The sequence below is a fragment of the Triturus cristatus genome, chromosome 2_1, assembly GCF_964204655.1.
Source record: "Triturus cristatus chromosome 2_1, aTriCri1.1, whole genome shotgun sequence".
In the NCBI taxonomy this organism is placed as follows: Eukaryota; Metazoa; Chordata; class Amphibia; order Caudata; family Salamandridae; genus Triturus; species Triturus cristatus.
This window is the reverse complement of record NC_140581.1, coordinates 698,772,162-698,792,434: the sequence shown is the minus strand read 5'-3', so window position 1 is coordinate 698,792,434 and position 20,273 is coordinate 698,772,162. Positions and strand designations below refer to the sequence as shown.

Genomic DNA, 20,273 nt, shown 5'->3' with positions numbered 1-20,273 from the left:
CCGCTCTGTCACGGCCCCGCCCGCACAACGAACCTTCAGCACGGCGCGGTAATCCGCGCCGTGCTGAAGGGGTTAATTTGAACTTGTTCCAGCTTTAATAGCCAAATTCACTGCAGCAAAAGATCTCTTCATGCTCAATCCACCTTTTTATCTGAAGCATCAGTGAAAGTGGAATCATCCGGATTAACAGAGGTTTTACCAATTAACACTGACAAGATAAAGCAACAACTGAAAAAGGAGCGCAAAACATCACAATAGGACTGAATCAGAAGGCTGATTTCTTGCGTTTCAGTTGCGGCCAGTAAGTTTGAGGGAGGTGGTGGACAGGACACACACACACACACACACACCCCCACATACGCAACACTCACAGCCATGCATTTATACACGCATACACACACACACACAGATTCACAACACTCATTACCAAACATACATACATACATACATACACACACGCACGCACCAAACATTAATTTAAAAGAAAACACACACTTACCTGCAGCCAGCTTTGCCTCACAGGTTCCAGGAGTCTTGGGAGGCAGCAGTCCCAACCTCGTCACAGAGTGGGATGGGGTCAGTGAAACTGCTGACCCCCACCCCATTATTATATAATCTGTTTATTGGCATTTATCAAGGTTTACAGCGCACATTGAAGTCAGAGCAACTTACATCAATAGCGATACCATCGATATTTACCCAGGCAGATTCACATGAAGTATCGGAAGGTAGGCATATGTCCAGGTCTCATATCAATATTCAAGGCGTCACAGCTGCGGGAAACCATGAGGCCCCTGTCAAGTTCTTGCTGCCGAGAGACCTTCCTGCCATGGAGGCCTGTTAACGTTCCAGCCACCTTCCCCAGGCGCCTTTCCATAAACAGTTAACGAACCAAGACATAATGGGGTAGAACTTCAGATACCCAAGCGAAACAACAACAACCCCAGCAACATCCGGCTTATGTCTTAGCGTCACCTAACTCTGTCCCTCGATCTGTCCCCTCCCCCCCCCCCCCCCCATCTCGATGCCCCTTATATAACTACTTTATTGGCATTGTCATATTCGCTTTGCGCCCCACCTGTGCCACTAGACCCTCATCGCAGTACTGTCCACCTCGTTCCTGGGTTGGCCACTATCTGGCCGCTCTAGGGGGTTGCCCACCCCTGCGCCCGTAAAAAAATCCCCACACGCTCCCAGTCTAGTCTCACCATGGCCTGCAATAGAGCCTCCCACTGATGTCCTATAGGCATCTTCCTGAGGCCCAGTGTTTCTTCCCTTGAAAGAGCCATGCCCTCTGCTTTGGCCCACACTAGGAATGAGCCCCGCCAGGCCCGCGCATGAGATGGGTCAGCTGCTTTCCATCGCTTAGTGAGCAGCCGCTTCGCCACCACCATCCCCAGGTCAAGAAACCAAGAGGCAGTCTTCGTGGAGGGGGTCCTGTGGAAAAGGTGCAGCAGGTAGGTATGCCATTCAAATGGGACAGCTCCATAACATGTGAAGAGTCCGGCATCTAGTTCTGCACAGCGAGGACAAGTCGCATCCTCACGACAGAAGTATCCGTTGATGGATTCGGGCGTAAGGTACGCTCTATGCAGAATGAAAAATTGTATTTGGCGGAAGCGCATATTCCGGGGGATCTTCGTCGGGCCCTGCAGCACTCTGTCCCATTCTTTATCAGCCATGGGTCGGGCCAGATCCGCCTCCCACTTACGACGCAGTGAAGTCAGACTAATCGCTGCATGCGTGCGCAGGGAAGCCGCAAACCATCGGACCAGGTGCCTCCCTCATCCCATCACATGAAGGTATTGCATCGTGAGATGCTGTTCTGGTTCCTCCCGTAGATCTCCCCAGCGGCTCGCGAGCGTCGAAGGAAGTGGCCCGGCGAAAGCCCTGTCTCCTCTGCCAGAGAGGCGAACGGGAGGAGAACCGTCTCGGTAAAGGTACCCCATCGTTTGTATATCAGCCGCGGTCCAGTCCGCCAGCTCCGAGGCACTAAGCACTCCCTGACCGCAAGGGGAGCCCTCAATCGGTATAGCCGGGGCATAAGGGGTCCGGGCCAGAGTGAGGTAGAGAGCGCGACGGTAGCACTTGTAGGCCACCACCATAAGGAGGGGCACAGGCCTCGTTACTTTCGTCGCCAGGTGGAATAGGTTGAGGAGATCTGCTAGGGGGAGGGGGGGTGCCGCAGTTGCCGTATCATCCCGCCCTCTATCCGCCAACCACTGGGCTATCCATTGCAGCTGCGCGGCTAGGTAATAATGCTCGAAACACGGCATCGCAAGGCCTCCCTGGTCAGTGGGGAGATATAGCTTGGGCAGCGCGACTGACGGGCGGTACCCCATATAAAGTCCCGAAAGGACCGTGTAAGGGCTGTGAAAAAAGAGGCTGGGATATAGATGGGCAAATTAGCGAAGTAGTACAGGAGCCGGGGTAGAATCACCATTTTGACTAAGGCAATTCGTCCCGTGACCGCCAGGGGGAGGGTGCCCCAGAACCGCATCTGGGTCCTGACCGCTGTCACAGCTCTGCCCAGGTTGCCTTCCACGAGGTCTGCTGGTTGCCGATATATCTGGATACCCAGATAACGGAAGGTGTCCGGCTGCCATTTGACCTGTACGCCCCCGAGATGGTAGATTGGGTCCTGGGTGTCGGCTCGGAACGCGTAGAGGCATGACTTAGCAGCATTCACCCTGAGGCCCGAAAGAGCGGCAAAGTCGAGCAGAATGCGCTCCAGTCCGGTCGGGATGTGTGTCACATCCCTAACGAAGACTAGTAGATCATCCGCATAAAGCGATACCTGGTGTTTCGCATCCCCCAGCGGTACTCCCATCAGCCAGCACCTTGTGAAGCGTGGCGGCCAGGGGCTCTATTGCTAGCGCGAACAGGAGGGGTGAGAGCGGGCACCCCTGCCTGGTGCCACGGCATATCGGGATGACGTGAGAGATATACGGTCCTGTTCTTACCCTCACCGTGGGGTCCTTGTACAAAAGGGCCGCCATTTGGTGAAACCCGAGGCCCAGCCCATAGTGCGACAGTGCCGCTACCAGGTACCCCCACTCCAAGCAATCAAAGGCCTTCTCAAGATCTAGGACCAGACAGCCCGCCCTAGGCCATTGCTGCACACTGTCATGGGCCACCCGGAAATACCGTCGCAGATTAAGAGAGGTACTGCGCTTGGGTACAAAACCGTTTTGGTCCCCATGTACTAGCACCGACACCATTGGGGTCAGCCGCTCCGCTAGCACCTTAGTCAAAATTTTATAATCCGCATTAAGTAGAGCGAGGGGGCGATATGACCCCAGGTTGGTGGGATTCCGTCCGGGCTTCGCAGAGACACCAAGTGGGCCTCTCGCATAGGGGCGGGTAAGGTGCACTCCTCAAGGGCCGCAGTGTAAAGAGCGTGCAACTTGGGTACAAGTGACTCCCGATAGGCCTTGTAGTATTCCGCTGGGAGCCCGTCCGGCCCTGGCGCCCTCCCAGAGGGCAAAGAGGCCACCGCGTCTCCGATCTCCTCCTCAGTGAGGGGGCACTCGAGCGCCTCCTGATGTTCCTCTGGAACCGTGGGCAAACAGGCAGCCTCCAAAAACCTGTCCAGGTCCTGCGCCTTCCGGCGCCCTGTCGAACGATATAGGGTCGCATAATGTTCCGTCATTACCTGATGGATCTCCCACTGTGTGTGCATGAGCGACCCGTCGGGCCTACTAATTGCGTCTATTGGCGCGTGGGCAGCCTCCCGCCTGAGCAGCCATGCCAGTAACCGTCCCGCCCTTTCGGACCTGGCGTGAATGCGAGCTGAATGAGCAGCATAATTATGGCAGTGCAGCGCTCCAGCAACTCAGCATGGCGTGCCCAAAGCCGCGCCAGTAGTACGAGTCACGACCCCCACCCTCGCCATGAAGTTCACAAGAGAAGACGCTACTCCAGGCCAGCGAGCGACAGCGTGAGCCGCCTGCGAATATTCCACGTCGCACCCAGACAGTGTCCCCTGATAGTAGATTTATGAGCGTCCCACTCTACTAATTCATTACTCGCCGTTCCCTCGTTCAGGTCAAAGAATTGTTCGATCATCAGCCTAGGGAGGCGCGAAATTCAGCATCCTCCAAAGCCGCCGGATGAAGTCGCCACGTGGGGACAGGGGGCCGACCGGAGTCCCATGTGAGACTTAGTCTAAGAGGGTTGTGGTCTGAATGGATCTGACCCAAATACTCCGCTTGACCCAACAGGGGGGTCAAAGAGCGGGAGCCCACCACCCTGTCTATACGGACATAGAGGTCGTGTACCACTGAATAATACGAGTAGATGCGATCGTCAGGGTGTAGGGTGCGCCACAGATCATATAATGCCCAACGCGACAACCAGTCGGTGAGGGTCTGTGCATTAGAGACCGCTTGCGTGTTGCGGAGGGGCGGAAAGGAACTATCTAGGCATGTGTCAAGGACAGAGTTAAAGTCCCCCTCTAGTAGCCAGGGAAGACCCACATATGGCGCCAGCACTGTGGACAAGTGGGCCAAGAACGACGGTTGGTCGACATTCGGGGCATATACTGAACCTAGTAACATGTGTTGACCGTTCAGTCTCCCACGAACCAGTGTGTATCGCCCTGCTGTGTCAGTTACTACCGCTGTGCATGTGAACGGAGTGCCCGCCCTCACCCAGATCAATGTACCACGGGCATGCGCAGAGTATGTGGTCCCAAATAGCTGGCCCCTCCAACGAGCGCGCAGCCGGTTGAGCTCAGGCTGCATCATGCGAGTCTCTTGGAGAAGGGCGATGGCCGCCTTATGCTGCTGCAGGTAAGCGAAAATGGAGTAACGACGTGCAGGCGTTTGCATTCCCCGTATATTCCATGCGATTACGTCAGTGGTAGCCATCTAGAGTGACTGAGGTCTACAGTGGCCACGGGGCCAGGGGCGAATCGGTCGGAGGGGTGAACATAGACTCTGTGCGTCATGCCGGTGTGTTGCAACAGAAACCACCCTAACAAAAGAACACTTACGTGTTGCTGAATACATGTAATAAAGAACAATAACAGTGTAACTACCAGGGCAAACCCCCAAATAGGCATTCATCCAAACTGCAAGCTAAATGCTTATTGAGTCAAACTAAGCCAGGCAATGGCTAACGGGTGCGCGATGCGGCTGTAGCTGACGCAACCTGCACTACTCCTACATTTGCCAGTTGTGCCTCAGATGACACAAATGGTGCTAAGCATGCGTGGGTGGCCTCACCACGCCTACCTACACCACCCGCCGCCGACCCCCCCACCGCACTCAGGCCCCCCCATCAATTGGGGGCTTCCCTCCACCCCAGCCACCTAGCACGAGCCAGCAGACTGGTGTATGCCAGCATCCGACACTGCACCACATCTTACAGGGAAATAGAGAGAGACCCCTCCAATAGTCCCCATAACATCCTGTCCCGGTCAGGTCGGCCCTCGCTTCAGCAGCTGCCACCATCTCAACGCACTGGGCTCATACAATGTGGTCAGCAGTCTGGGGCGTCATCAGTGGTAGGACTTGATCTTCTGAAAGTACAGTGGACGGGGAAGATGACCTGCTAGTTTCAGGTCCACTATGCTCATGATCAGCCGCTGCACCTTGGCTGCTCGTGGACCCCAAGGTTGCCACCGCCCAAGGACTTCCTGACGCTCCAGCCGCATCCTTTCAGGGCTGGGCGCCACGGCGGGGCTCGGCACCGATGCTCTGCGGGCCTCCTTCCGTCGCCGCCATCTCGGCCTCCTCTCCTGGCGCCCATCAGCTCCCGAATCCAGAGGCCTCCGACCCCCGCTCAACCCTGCTTCCTCCAGCCAATCCCAGACGTCAGATGGGGCATCAAAGAACCGGGTCCCTTCATTCCTGATCACTCGGAGGTGCAACGGGAACAGCAGGGAATATGGGATCCCCAGGTCGCGCAACTGGCACTTCACTACCAGATAGTTACTCTTCCGCTTTTGGACTGTAGCCGTATAATCCGGGAAGAGCATCACCTGTCCTCCGCCCACTTTGATGGTGTCCAACTTCCTGGCCTCACGAAGCACCACATCCCTATCTCGGAAGTTGAGGAGCCTGAAGAGAAAGGGGCGCGGTCGTGCCCCGGGTTGAGGCCTCCGCGCTGGGACCCGATGTGCACGCTCCACAACGAACTGCTGAGAGAGCATCCCCGATGTCACGAAGCCACCCTTCAACAAATTGCTCCGGGTTCCGTCCCTCCTCACCTTTCCGGCAGACCCACCACTTGGACGTTATTGCGCCGAGAGCGCCCTTCCGCGTCCTCGGCACGATCCTCCAAGGCATGGACACAGTCGATTAGGTCCTGCAGGGCCACGGTGTGGTTGCGCACCACAGGTTGGACATCCTGAAGCGTTTGGCGTTGCTGGGTGACAGAGTCCGCCAACTTACGATGGTCCGCGTGGAGGAGGGTGAAGTCCACCGTGACTTTTGTCAATCCGGGACACCAGGGAAGCCCTAGTCTGCTCCAGTGTAGTACCCAGCCGCTCCACCGCCGCCAATACTGTGTCCATTTTCGCCTCGAGCGCTGTTGCCGGAAGCTCCATATCTCCATCGCGACGCCCGGATGTGGTGCCCAGCTTCTCCGTCTGTGACCGGCCCATGGGCGGCTTGTTCCGCAGCCGGCCCATGGCCAGTTGCTGTGCGGAGGGCATTCGTCGGCAACCCCCGCCTCCGACGTACAGTCCAGCCTCCCTCTTCTGTCTCGCCAAGATGTGATAGAAGGAACACCACGCTCTCCTTGCTGGCGCGGGGGAAGGAAAGGAGGGAGGGGAGACGACAAAGACCCCTCCTGGGACGGCGTGGGCACCTTCTATCCGAGGCCCACTGCTCGGTATCCACAGGGCTCCGGGGCCGCCGGTACCGTCTCACACTGTCCACACAATGTATTGTTGTCCCCTGTCTGGCACCGCTCCTCCACCACAGCGTCCGTGTCCCTCAGTTGCCAGTCTGGACACTACGCCACCTCCGCCTCCAGTGCCCACTACGTCTGGGCCATTAGCAAACTGGCCACCCTTCCTTTGCCACCGGCTGTGCATGTATAGTGGTGCAGCCCGAGCAGGGCCTCAAGTGTCGTCCAAGGCTGGGGGCCCCCCCCACAGTTGCCACCAGCTGGAACGCCCCCTGTGCACATAGGGGACACAGGGGCATGAATCTTTCCACGATGTGCCAGCGTCGTAGGGGTGCACACCAGATACTGTCACTGTTTTTGTTGCAGAGGCCAAGCAGCCCCCCTCCGCCTCCCCAGCCGCGCACCACTTGGACTGAGTTTAGTGGCCTGGGCACCAGCTACAAGTCCTGCAGGCCCCGGGCCCCGATGTTGTGTCCGCTAGGAGTGGGACATCCCGTCTCTCCCCAATCATCCGCATCAGGCGTCACTAGGCCCCCCCCAATGTTGCCGCAGCCTTCAGGGAGGCCCTCCCCGCCGCACCCTACGACCACACTGGTGTGCTGGGGTCGGGTCCACTCAACTCACCCGGACAGTTCCGGAGGGGGAGGGGGGGGCATCCCGGTCACTCAGCGAGGTCCTCTGGGCCAGGTTCGTGCATAGGACCTCAGGGGTGACCTCTCCGACCTGCTCCGTAGCGGCGCTCCACAAGCGCAGGATCCGCTATGTCGTCAGGCGGCTGCCGTCTCTCCCGTGCATGCACCGCCCTCGTTGCTGTGTCAGACCTGCAGGCTGGGTCCACTTCACGGCAATCACCGGATTCGCCGCTGCCCACCTCCGTTGACACCGGCTTCCGTGTCCCGGCCAGTCGGCCGCTGCCTCGACTTCGCTGCCTGAAGCGCTGCCCCTGCGGCCCAGCTGCCTCGTGGCCAGCCGCAGACTAGAGTAGTTCCTGCGGCCGGCCGAGGTCCAGTTCCCGATCCGTGCCTCCCGCCGGCTCCAGACTCAGCGCTGCTCAGCTTGGGGCTACAGGCTCTCTGGCTTAGAGTTCCTCCGCAAGGTTGCGGGAGGTCCTTGGTCTGCGGCCGGCGGCGTCTGCAGCGATCACCCGCGCCGCAGGCAGGAGAATTCACAGGATTATGGCACCTGATGGCAGGAGCTTCATGCTCTGGTGTCCATCTTGTCAGCGCGCCACCTAGCGACCCCCACCCCACTCTATGATGAAGTGTCACTGATTGACACTCGACCCTGGGCGCTTCAGGGCTTAAAACTGAAGAGCCCAGGTGCGAGGCAATCAGTGACGCTACCCTTCGTCACTGAGGGAAGGGCCTCAGGGATCTTTGCTGAGCTGAAGATATTACGTCCACAGGAAGTGTGACTTCTTCAGCCCAACAAAGTTCAGCTCAAGCAGCCAGGAGCCTGCGCATTTAGCACATGTCTGGTTCCTGGCTGCCTGACCTGAAAATTAACAGTGTTTGTCAGGCTGACCTTTGTTCAGCCTGACAAACACTGTTCAAGAGGGGTAAAAGGTGGAGGGAGTGTGGCCCCTCAGCCCCAATGGATCAGCTGCAGCGTTTGGTGATGGTTTACAAACTATGAAGATTAAATAGGAGGTACTAAACCACCTTTTTTCCAGATGATTCTGGATATGGGAGAAAATGTTGTATCATTCTGGAACATTTGACTTATGAATATACTAACCCTGATGAAGTCCTATTGGACGAAACACGTTGGCTGGGCTGTTTAACTTTTTGATAAAGGAATTGATAAAATTGGATCTAAACAAACACACGACTCCCGATGGACTAAATTCAATTGAATGGATGCCATTTGTGATTTGTGGATGACATTATTTTGAACTTTCATTGCTCAATTGGAGTTATACTTATTTTGATGTTTTACGGTCCTTTTTCACTTGTTGCACAAGTGTTTAATTGGAGTAGGACTCCTAATCAGTGGGGTCATTAAACTTTGAGCTTAATAGTGTTTACACAAAATGAAAAAACACACTAGTGCCATGCTAGACGATAATGAATCATCTCCATCATACAACCAAAAAGGAGCAAAGCCTAGATTCACCCACACAAGTGACATTTCTTCCATCTCCTCTCTTCTCACATATTTTCAGGAGGACGTGGGTGACCACTCTACGCCAGAGCCAGATGAGTCTTGTTCAGCAGGATGTGCAGAACCAGAACAATAACCCTTTGAGAGTCCTTTAGGTCTGCCTGCTATGGCCATTTTAGCTACCTCCTCAATCATATTTTGAATTTCAGTCCAGTCCATGAGAGCAGGAAACACATTAGCAGGAGGAGAGCCATCTGCTCTTGACTCTTAGCTGCTCTCTTCTCCTTCATTATCTAAGAAGAATAAAGGGAAGGAAAAGAGCTGAAAGAACACAGGAAGAGTGTCCGGAGGGTGGAGGGTTTTCAGTTTCAGTTTTTAATTTATTGCACAGTTAATTAAAACCAATGCAATACAATAACACATAATAAAATGCATTAAAATCTGCAGCATAAATAGTTAATCTATGTAAGTTAAATCATATGTCCTGTTTGCTGAATTAATCATGAATCAATTTTTGGTAGTTTTTTTTCTACTACTTTTAAAAATTTCACAAATCTGCAGCTCAGCTGAGGATCCTGTGCTGAGAAGCAGGTTAACACTGCATTCCTTCGGGTGCGTACCCCCTGTAGAATGAAATAGCGTTTCAGCAGGAGCTTCCTTTCTTCTTGCAGTTCCTCACACGAGCATAGCAGGTGCAACATGTCTTCTGCCCCAGTGCCGCATAACCTGCATAATGTTCCTGCTTTCAATCTCAGCCAGTGAGGAAGATGTAGGATGCAAGGTAGCAGGCCCAATCTATATCTTAAAAAGCACAGTTTGATTTTTTTTGTGTAACCTAGGGCAAGGTAAGGCTGGGAGGCTTGTGTCAGGTATGTATTTAATACCATCCAAGCGTGAGATCTTTTTGATAGGATGGCTTTATCCTGAACCCATGACTGTAGCTTGATCGATTTTTTCACCAATTTGTTGAATGTTTTATGATCTGCAGGGGACGCCCAGAGCTCCACCAGCCCGGTGTTCACTATGCTTTTTTCCAGGTATTTTGCAGCTGGTGAGTTTTGGGTCTGCTCTAGTTCTTTCCATAGATATTCGTTCAGCGTCCCTTCGGTCGTTTTTCTTACTTTATCCCAAGAGCAGATATATGCCCCCTGTCGTGCCAAAAGCTGTGACCGAATTCCAAACTCCGGTCTGATCTGTGCTGGGGAGGATCGCTTTGGGAGGCTGAAGATGATTCTATATGCCGACACGATTGTGCTGTCAAGTGTAACGGCATCTCTGCCTCGCTGGGCCTCACTCCCATATGTTAGTGTTGGTAACAGTTTGGCACGTATGACATGTAGTAAGGGGGTCAGAGAAGGGCCGGAGAGGTTGTTCTTTAGTGTTTTTAAGGCGATTGCCAGAACGGTGACTTTGCCTCTTTTGCTAGCCCTTTGTTCGCTAAATTGGCCACCACTGTCTATCTTCACGCCTAGATATTTATACGACGAGGTGTCTTTGATGCGGGTGTTTTTCCAGAACCACGAGAAAACTTTCTTCTTTTTGTTGTTGCTGATTGTCATGGTTTGCGTTTTCTCGAGGTTCACTGTTAAGTCATTTAACTCAGAATATCTCTGGGTCGTATTCAGAAGATTTTGAAGCCAAACACTTGTATGGCTTATTAACACCAGGTCGTCTGCATATAAGAGGCATGGTAATTTGAGGCCTCCTAATTTTGGCGAGTGTGAGTTGCAGTTGTTTAGTAGGGGCACCAAGTCCCCCAAGAACAGGTTGAACAATGTGGGGGCCAACACGCAGCCCTGCTTAAGGCCGTTATTAGTTTGTATCCGCCTTGACAACATTGTGCCGTCCCCCACCTTGATCTGAATCCAAGTGTCTGTATGTAAATTAATTAACAGCTCCAACAAACCTTTTGGGATACCCCAATCATTAAGTTTTGTCCATAGTAGGTTGCGATTAATATTATCGAATGCTGCTTTGTAGTCAATATAGCAGAGGTGCAGAGGCAATTTTTTCATCTCTGCCTTATCAATAAGCATACCCATCGTCAGTATGTTTGTTGTAGTCCCCACTGCTTTAACAAAGCCTGTTTGATTGATAGGTATGAGAGATTTCCTCATGGCCCATTCCTTTAGTTCTTCCAAGATTAGACCTGCAAAATACTTCGCATCGTTATCGATTAGAGCAACTAACCGATAATTTTGAGGAAGGCCCCTATCCCCTGCTTTATATATGGGGGCAATGATGGAGCCCTTCCAAGTATCTGGCAAGATGTTTGTATGTCTGATCTCCCGAAAGAGGTTCAAGTGCCGCTGCCCAGTAATCCATATCTTGTTTGAAGGGGACGGGCGGGATCCCGTTTGGACCCGGCGCGCCTTCCCTTCTTCCTTTCTTTATTTGCCGCTTTATTTTGGGTACCAATGATATATGATCTGTATCCCCCACGGTGTCCTGGTCGATTGGGCACCATTGTAACCTATTGCCGACGTCCTGGGCTCGCACAGGAAAAGGTTTGCTCATGTTCTGATTGGCCAACAGATCTCGGTTAAAATGGTTTTCGAGATATGCTGCCCAAGTTGCCTCTGTGATGTTTGATGTTATCTCCGTTTTTGCAGGGTGCGTTAATGAATTTATTGTTTTCCAAAACCTTGCACCATCATTCTTTTTTATGTCCTCATGAAGGGTTGCCCAGAGTTGTTCCTCTAAGGTTCTATTTGCTTCCCACTTAGGTTTTTTTAATGAGGCTTTTAGTTCAGAGAGTTGATACAGCATCCTTTTGTTGTTGTGGTCCGGCTGTGATGTTCTCCTTAACTTAGAGATTAAGTATTTTGTTTCTTTAATTTTCACTCTGTATGGTTGAGGAAGGGTGCCCAGCTTGTTCGTCCTTGTGCGCAGTTTGGGTTTTGTTGCATATTGCCCCAAGGCAGTAGTAAACTGCACCCATTTTACTACTTCATTAGGGCCTGTGCGCTCCATATAGTGTTATGCCAGTCCAGTCAAAAATTCGCCCATTGCGGTCGAATACTTGATCTTTTTAAAATTTTCGGTATAAATGGACTCTTTAGGAGCTGTCAAATGCTCGTAGGTTGGCTTAGCAAGGTCCATAGTGATTTCCTGAGGGCAATGATCGCTATCTGCTTGGATTCTTATCTGATAGGATATTACGAATTGGAAGAGTGGGAGTGACATGAAGGTATAATCTAGCGTGCTATTCGCTTTTTTTGAGTGAAAAGTTGAAGCTGGCGGGTTATCCCCTGCAAACCTGCCATTTAATGCCCTGATGTTAAAGTTTTCTAATGCCTCAAGTACCTTCTTTCCCAATTTTGATTGAATGGCTGTTAGTGGCTTGCTTTGTTGTGGCAGTGCCCAGACGGTATTTTGTGCCATGGTACCCTCCTCTTGTGTTGTTCCCATAAGATTGAGGTTGAAATCCCCAGTGAGTACTAAATTCCCTGTTTTTTCCCCCATGATACACTCTTCAATATATGCATATAACTCCTCCGCTGCTTTTTTCTTTCCTTTGGGGTGAATATAAGCATTAACCAAGATGCAGTTATTAATTGTTTTACCTAGTCTTGTTGTCAAAGTCAGATTAACTGCGAGTGCAGCTGTCGCCGAGTGCCCGGTTTCTTTGGCCATCGCAAAGCTGGTTGTAGCTACATACGTTACCAAACCTCCTCTTAAGTGACCATACTTAGCTAAGCTCTTTGCGCCGGAGAAGAAACGTAGGTATCCTTGCAGGTGCGGGGGCTCGGCAAGCCAGGTTTCTTGTAGCGCTATTAAATCAAAAGATCGAATATAAGCTATGAAGTCTGAGTCAAGCATTTTAGATGCTTGGCCATTTATATTCCAGGAACATAAGCGCAATTGGTCCTGTGAGTTCTCCTTTATTGGCCACTGCACTTGTCAATTGCTGTTTGTTATGGTTCTCACAAACCGTCTTTGTTCCTGCCACCCGTTTGGAGCTTGTCTTCCATGTCGTACTCCGAGAGGGAGTTCGCTCGACCCGTTACTGCCAGTACGGCTTGGCCCGACAGCACCCCTCAGAATCGAGATATTGCTGCCTTCTGTATGCACCCTCGGGTTAGGGTTTCTCTCAGAGCACAGTACATCCGGGTATCGTGGCTTTGTGAAGGGCTTCAGCGTGATGCCCCAGTTCTTAAAGATCTCAGATTCCATAAGGATCTTTTGTGCCATGTCTGCCGAAGCCCAGGTCGCCTTCGTCGCTCCTTTTCCTATGCAATCCACAGCTATGAATTCGATAGTCTGCAGGTCCGAGCTTACCACAAATGACAATATAGGAATGTGGGCCAATAATCGCAAGATAGTGCCTCGGTTAAGGATGTCATGACTTCCTTTGGAGGTAAAATCCGGGATGAACCATGTGGCATCCGAAGCTTCCCCTTGATCGGTAGCACCTCCAAATACATTGTCCTTGTTTGGTGTTGCTGTCCGCTTCGTGTTACTAGTTGTATTTACTGGGTCCCGATAGCCCTCTCGGTTGTGTTCCCATACGGAGATTAGATCCCTTGCACCATTTGTTGGATCAGAGGTTTCGCGGCGTGGAAGCTGTTTGTTTAAAGGCAAGATTACAGGGGCAATTGTTGACATTGTTTGGTCCACCTGTAGATAGTTTGACACCGTTTCTTTGGTGATGGCTGATATTTGATTTTCGGTGAGTCCTAGATCCTGTCTTCCTGTTTTATCTTCCCTTGGGCTGTCCACAAGTTGGTTCAGTTTGCTCTGAAGAAGCGAGTTTAACATGCCCAGCTTCCCGTCTATTGCGACTACGAATACTGCCAGCGTGTCTAACAACGTTAGTTGGGCGTCCATTTTCTCCGATTTATATTGTGCTGCGTCCACCAGGAGTTGTACTGTGTTAAGGAGACTGGGCCATGCGCTTTCTTGTCTGGCCTGAGCTGAATATGCATCCTGGTTCCCATCACACTCTTTGGGCCCCGTTTCTTGGAGCGCGGATGACACTTTGAAGGGTTGCGCTGATTCTGGCCCCTCCGTTCCTGCTATGTTTGTCCGCTGGTGGGCCGTTCCACATTTTGGTATCTCACTGGCCAACCTACTTGTGCTCAGGTCTGTGGGGTATGCCGCCATGAGTTCCTCCCACTCCTCTTTCCTTAGGTAAGAAGAGATTTCGATCACTTCTGGGGTGCAAATCTTCTGGCTTCCATCTTTTTTCCCGTCCCTTCTGACGCCTTAGGTGCTAGTGTTGCTTCGTTGTTTTTTGTATCAAGGAATACTAATGAGGGTTTCATCTCCGATGACCTTGCTGGAGCGGTTTCAGGTTCCTCTTTTCTCCTGCCCTCTTCATTATTGCTTATGCCCTCGTGACCCACCTGGCCTAATTCATTGCTCATGCTGACATTTGCGATGTTAGTGTTGATATTAGAAATATTCTTCTCCAATTTTGATGGGAACAAATCCATGGCTTCCTTTGGCCGATGTATTTGTATTAAGTTGGCATCTATGGTCAATTTCCGTCTTGCCGGGATGTCTGCCATCTCGAGCTTTTGCCCCGTTATGAGATTATTGCACTGAGGTGTTGAAGTTTTTTGGGGTGATATTATAGATGTTATACTTTTGTCTTCTCTGCTGTTGCCGATGCTGTTGCTGTGGCTGTCGTCCAATCGGCCCTGACAGTCGCTGGGATGGTGGTTTAAAGTTGGTTGGAATGGTTCAAGAGGTGATTGAAGGCCTGATACTTTGTTGATCTTAGAAAATATAATGTCCCCTGGATTCTTTAAAAAGCAAAATTTTGTATAAATTTTAGGCTGAACCAAGGTTATGTTCATTTTATTTCCCCCTTCTTTGCTCATCGTAGTTATCAATTTTTTGGTTGTATTTGTAGCAATATGGGCCTGAATTGGCTCCGCTGACTCGCTTGAGACTGTTAGGTCAATTATTTCTGGTGGAGGGGTCTCCTCTGTAGGTTTGGACACGTCTGTCTGCGCCTCAATCTCCCCCTTAGACCTTTGTTTTCGCTTGTTTGGTCCTCCCTTATGCGTTTGGCTCCCTCGGATCTTACCAGATCTCATGTTAGATTATTGAGCCTGGGTTACAAGGACCGACAGATGGTGGAAGGTGGAAGGCAGAAGGCGGAAGCTGGGTAGAGCTGGGGAAGCTTAGGGTGCACACTGACCGTGATGTTGTCTCAGTGGCAGAACACTAGTCCTTTAGCTCCCCCCTTCCCCTCCCCCTCGCACCCCACACCAACACACCACTCACCGGTTTGTCCTGGTGTGTGTCCGGTCCCACCCGGGGTAGTCTGGTGCTAATTGTGAAGAAAGCGGCTTCACAGGGTGGTCCGTGCAAGGTTTGAGCTGAAGGGTTAAATAAATCGATTGTCCAATGTCCCCTTGCTCCCCTTTTGGTTGGTTGGTTCGTTGATCTCTCCACAAGATTTTGCTTGCTTTGCTGAGCTGTACTGAGGCTATGCAGTGCTGTGGCTAGGGGCTGTGGCTGGGGCTGGGGGGCTAAAAAGCCCGGCTGACCTCAGGTCACGCTTTTCGACTCACTCCGGTCTCGCTGGTTTCTGGTGTCTCGCTGTTGCAGTTGCTACTCTGCTACCGATACTGGTACTGTACAGCACCACTTTTCACCGGTTTCGCAGCTCACAGTTAGCTTATCCCGTTCAAAAGTTTCCTAAACTGTAGAGCACCCGAGCTTTCTGCCAGAGCTCTCCCCTGCTCCGTTTCCGTCGGCAGGAATACCGCGGCTGCCCGCCTCTCCCCTGTTCTAACTTGCTCAGACTCTATTCCTGTATTCCCGTGTGCTTTGCCAAAACGCCGCCCAGCAGGCTTTTCCGCTGACTCCCCGCAGGCTGGAAACCAGGGACCCGGCACTTTTTTTTTAACCGGCTACCGGCTGCCGGATAACGTGGGCAAGCAGGGCGCTGGATGAAAGGCTCCGGGCATTCAGCTAAAACTTGTCTGCTCGCCTGCTCCTCGCTCTCGATGCTAACTGCTCGCAGGCGTGGAGAATGGTGAATGGCGGCTAGGATCTGCTTGCTGCTGCTGCTCACTGCTGCTCACTGCTGGTCAGTAGGGAGGACTGGGAAACTATCATTTTCGGAGGGTGGAGGGAGTTTGTAACATGGGTAGCTTGGTGTGGGGTCTCGTGGCAGTGCTGCCTCACCTGTATAAATTAAAGCGAGGGAGTAGAACTTAGTGTAATTAAATCACTGGCAAGAAATAGGAGTATTATCCTTCAGAAACAGCATTACAAAAGGTAATTACCTTATTCTTCTGATGGATACATTCCATCAGATCACTCATGTTTGAAAGATTTCCTTGCAGTGCTCTCAAAAGGGAGGTCAGAGGAAAAAACAACCACTGTACCTAGGAAGCTCTGCGTAACAGCTCTAGCATAGCCACCCTCACTTCTAGATTGTGAATCTAGACTGTAAGGTCTTGTAAAGGTCAACATTGCAGGCTAATGCTGCTTGACAATGCCTAGTAACAGTACCCCTAGCCAAGGCAGCGATAGCTGCAGTTCTCCGTGTAGAATTCACTCGGAAACCTTCCAGAGGGTCTTGGTTCACTGGAGAATAACATATTTTGAGACAGAGAACTATCGAATGGGTCATGGTTCATCACTGACCTGCCTTCCCTTTTTTGTTAGCAGCAATACCAATAAACAATTGGTCATTAATCAGATCCTTAATCCTGAAGTGACCATATCATCCTAGAATATAACTTTTGCAAAATACTCTCCCAACTTTAAAAGGATGAGGTGGAGGGGAAATAAGGGGCAGAGGGAATTTACTAGTAGAATTGGAGAGCTTAAGCCTTTGGTAAAAACGCTGGTCGCATCGTAAAATAAGTTTGTCTGGAAAATACTTGTCCGTCCCTCTTTAAGAGTGCCTGGCTTGGAAGGTGAACATTATCGCACCTTTTGAATTCAGATTCCATGGGGATTGGAGTTTAAAAAGGTGTGCTAATTATCCCCTATTACAAGTTGTGCAATTTAAAAAAAGGCATAACATGCAGAATTGGTATTCAACACACCAGATTCCACATGTTTTTCAGGCCAAACCGCCCCCCCCCCCCCCCAGATACATTTCGGCAGGTGTGACTTGCATCAATGTATCAGGGGGAAAACTCAGAATGTGATAATTATCACACAACTTGTAATGCCAATCCCTGTACAAACGTGCTTGCACATGGATCAGAATTTAGCCCTGCACTTATAATCGGGGCCTTGTTGTACAGAGGCTTCACTGACATGGCTTTGAGTTTACATACTCTTCTTGCTGATGAGAAAGCAGTAACAGCCACCATAAAGGCCGGAAATGGTGGCTAACAAGTATGCATAGTCTCAAAGGGCAAAACCATCAGAAAAGTCATCACCAGATTCAGGTCTCACTATGGCATAACACTGAAACGAGGAAGCTTAAGAAAACGGTCCTCAAAGTGAATTAAAAAAGGAAATTTGAACAGAAATACACAGAAATGCTGAAAGGATTACCCTTCACTGTTTCCACATTAAGCTCATCTTCATCTAACATTCGTGTAAACCATTAAAATAAAATCTCTCAGTTTCAACTGTAATGGATTCAGATCATGCTATGAAACAATTTAATCAAACGACATTCAGATGTATCAGTGGACCTCCTAGTGACCAAAGCCAAAATGATATCAATCTCCCCATCAAGTAATAAGTAAGGGCCCTGAAGGCCCCTGCGTCTACTTATCTGTGTCAAATCCACAGGGGGCCACGAGGTTACTTATCCAGACCCTGAGTCTACTGCCCATTTTCCTTGTATTCTCCCTGGGCATTACAGTCCTGCCAAGAGAAACTGGCCTATTAATCCCATGGTATTTAGCAATTTAAAAATATAAATGGCAGAGTCTACATTCTACAGATTTGCCAACACTTAATTGATCTTTGTTCATGTTAAAGTGCAAGAAATGTGCAATGTGTCGAGTGGCAACCACTCACTGCCAATGCTTTCATTACAAACTGGAGACTATTATTATGCATATATACCTTTTATTCCCGCTTCAACTACGGCAGACTTTTAAAGAACATAAAACATCACAAAAGATTTAGTTCTGTTCTGTAATCTTCTGAGTATATGCATCCTTGTCACACAACCGCATTCCACTTTTATTGGCTGCTTCTTCAGATAAGTACATCTTTATATTTCTATCAATTTTAGTGCAAATATTCACTTTAAGTTTTAGTCATTCCAATGTATGGATTGACCATTAGCTTTAGTGTTTCTATTTCTAGGGGTGTCTGCAAATGATTCCGATACAGAAAATCTGTTCATATTACAAACAAAATGCATTTAACTGGAAAGTACAAAAGTCTATGTTAAATGACATACATAAGAAATATAAGCATGTATAAGAAATAATATAAGCAGGCATTATGAATAATAATATGCTGATTTAAGTTAGCTTAACAGCTAATGCCATGTTAACTGCAAATACACTAGCATTAAAAGGACCTTTTTTCCACGTTGAGCTCTTGTTCTACACTAGATGTTTTTCTCCGTTGCTGCAGATGCTGTAACTTTTCAAAAGCCTTTTTTTAGTTAGGGAGCAGACATTTGTTTTGCATTAGACAACTGATAGTGAGGTTCTCCCTGGGATGAGAGGTGGCAACTGTAAGGAAGACTCATGGGAAGAAATGTGTGAACCGCAAAACGTGGATGAAGTATCTTTTCATGAACTTTTGTCTGTGACTCATTGTGAATATGTGAGAAACTGGGGATTTACCTACTCCCAAGGGTTTACTGAAATCCTATTGGATGTTGTGAACGAACAATGTAATACTTATTACCAATTGCAATATTGTGTGTTTATATTAATGCATGCTCTTAGAGTAGAGGGGTCTTTTCTCACTTGTATTTCCTGTAGATTCATCTCTGGGTTTTCTGGAGACCATATCTCTCTTCATTGGCGATTTCTTTTGAGTCTATTACCGGTTTAATTAGATGTCTGCTGATTTATAGCTTAAAATGCTTTCCAGTTTAATATTTTCTTTCTTTGATGTGCAATTGACTTTATGCCTATGCATTTATTCTCTTGTCAGAACTATTTATTGGGTTCCTAAACAGACCTGAATTCTATTCCAACCTAATTTAAATTAGTGAAACTCCTTTATGGAACACGCTTGCTGTATTATTACAATATTAACTGTTATGCTTACAAATAATGTATACTTCCTTATATTGAAATATTGATTGGGTTATATCCATTTCTGATCCCGATTCTTAAAAGACTAATGCTTATTGAATATATAATGAAACTAAAAAATTGATTAATAAAACCCTTTAAATCACAAATTCTTTGACTATGAAAAAGTCTTTAATGATTGTCGTTTATATGGTTTTCGATGTAGAGGATTACGCCTTTCAACTTCTCCTTATCGATTAACAAAGGCCCATACTACCAATGGCATGGTTATTTAAGGACTACAGCAGAAGATATAGGTATAGAAAGCCCTGCTCCGTCAATTCTCGCTCTACTGAGGGCTTTCTCAAGATAATTCCATTGGAGCAAGTGTGTGTAGTTCAACATAGCACAATATAATCAAGTGTCATTTATAATCTTTAAAGTCTAAAAGAGAGCTAATTAATCCAGAAGCATCTGGTATATCGAGTCCTTGAACACTTGATGCCTGTGCAGAAGAATGTCTAGTTCTATATAAAGTGCTCTAGTTGGCAAATTATCTTGCGCTTTGGATGAGACTGACATCTTCATGGGATATTCTCAGATGAATTGAATCTTTCCTTATGGGATGAACTCAGAGAATCTACCCACCTCCCTTCACCTTAGAACCAAAGTGCACTATCTGTGGCGTACCTCAAGGATCATCCCTCAGCCCCACCGTCTTCAAAACCTAGATGATACCCGCGGCCAACATAGTCAGAACCCATAATCTCAACATCATATCATACGCCAACATCCAGCTCATCCTCTCGCTCTCAGCAGACCCCACCACCATGCGGACTAACTTCCACAATTGCATGAAGAATGGCACCGACTGGATGAAGACCAACTGTCTAAAGCTCAACACTGACAAGACCAAAGTGCTGATCTTTGGCAACAATCCCTCCCCCTGGAATGCCACCTGGTGGCCCGCTGAACTGGGACTCACTCCCACACTGACAGACCACGCCTGCAACCTCTACATCATCCTGGACAGCAAACTCCCCATATAATGACAGATCAACGCAGTCGCCTCTGCCTGATTCCATAATCTTTGCATGCTCCAAAGAATCTTCAAATGTCTTCCCATGAGCACTAAGAAACCCGTCACCAGCAAGTTAGATAATGGCAATGCACTGT

General features: G+C 49.5%; 1 protein-coding gene across 3 annotated transcripts in view; it reads right to left on the bottom strand.

Moving 5' to 3' along the window:
- Positions 1 to 20,273, bottom strand: part of ARL14EPL (ARF like GTPase 14 effector protein like) — a 99,344-nt gene that overhangs the window by 13,286 nt on the left and 65,785 nt on the right. The window lies entirely within an intron of this gene.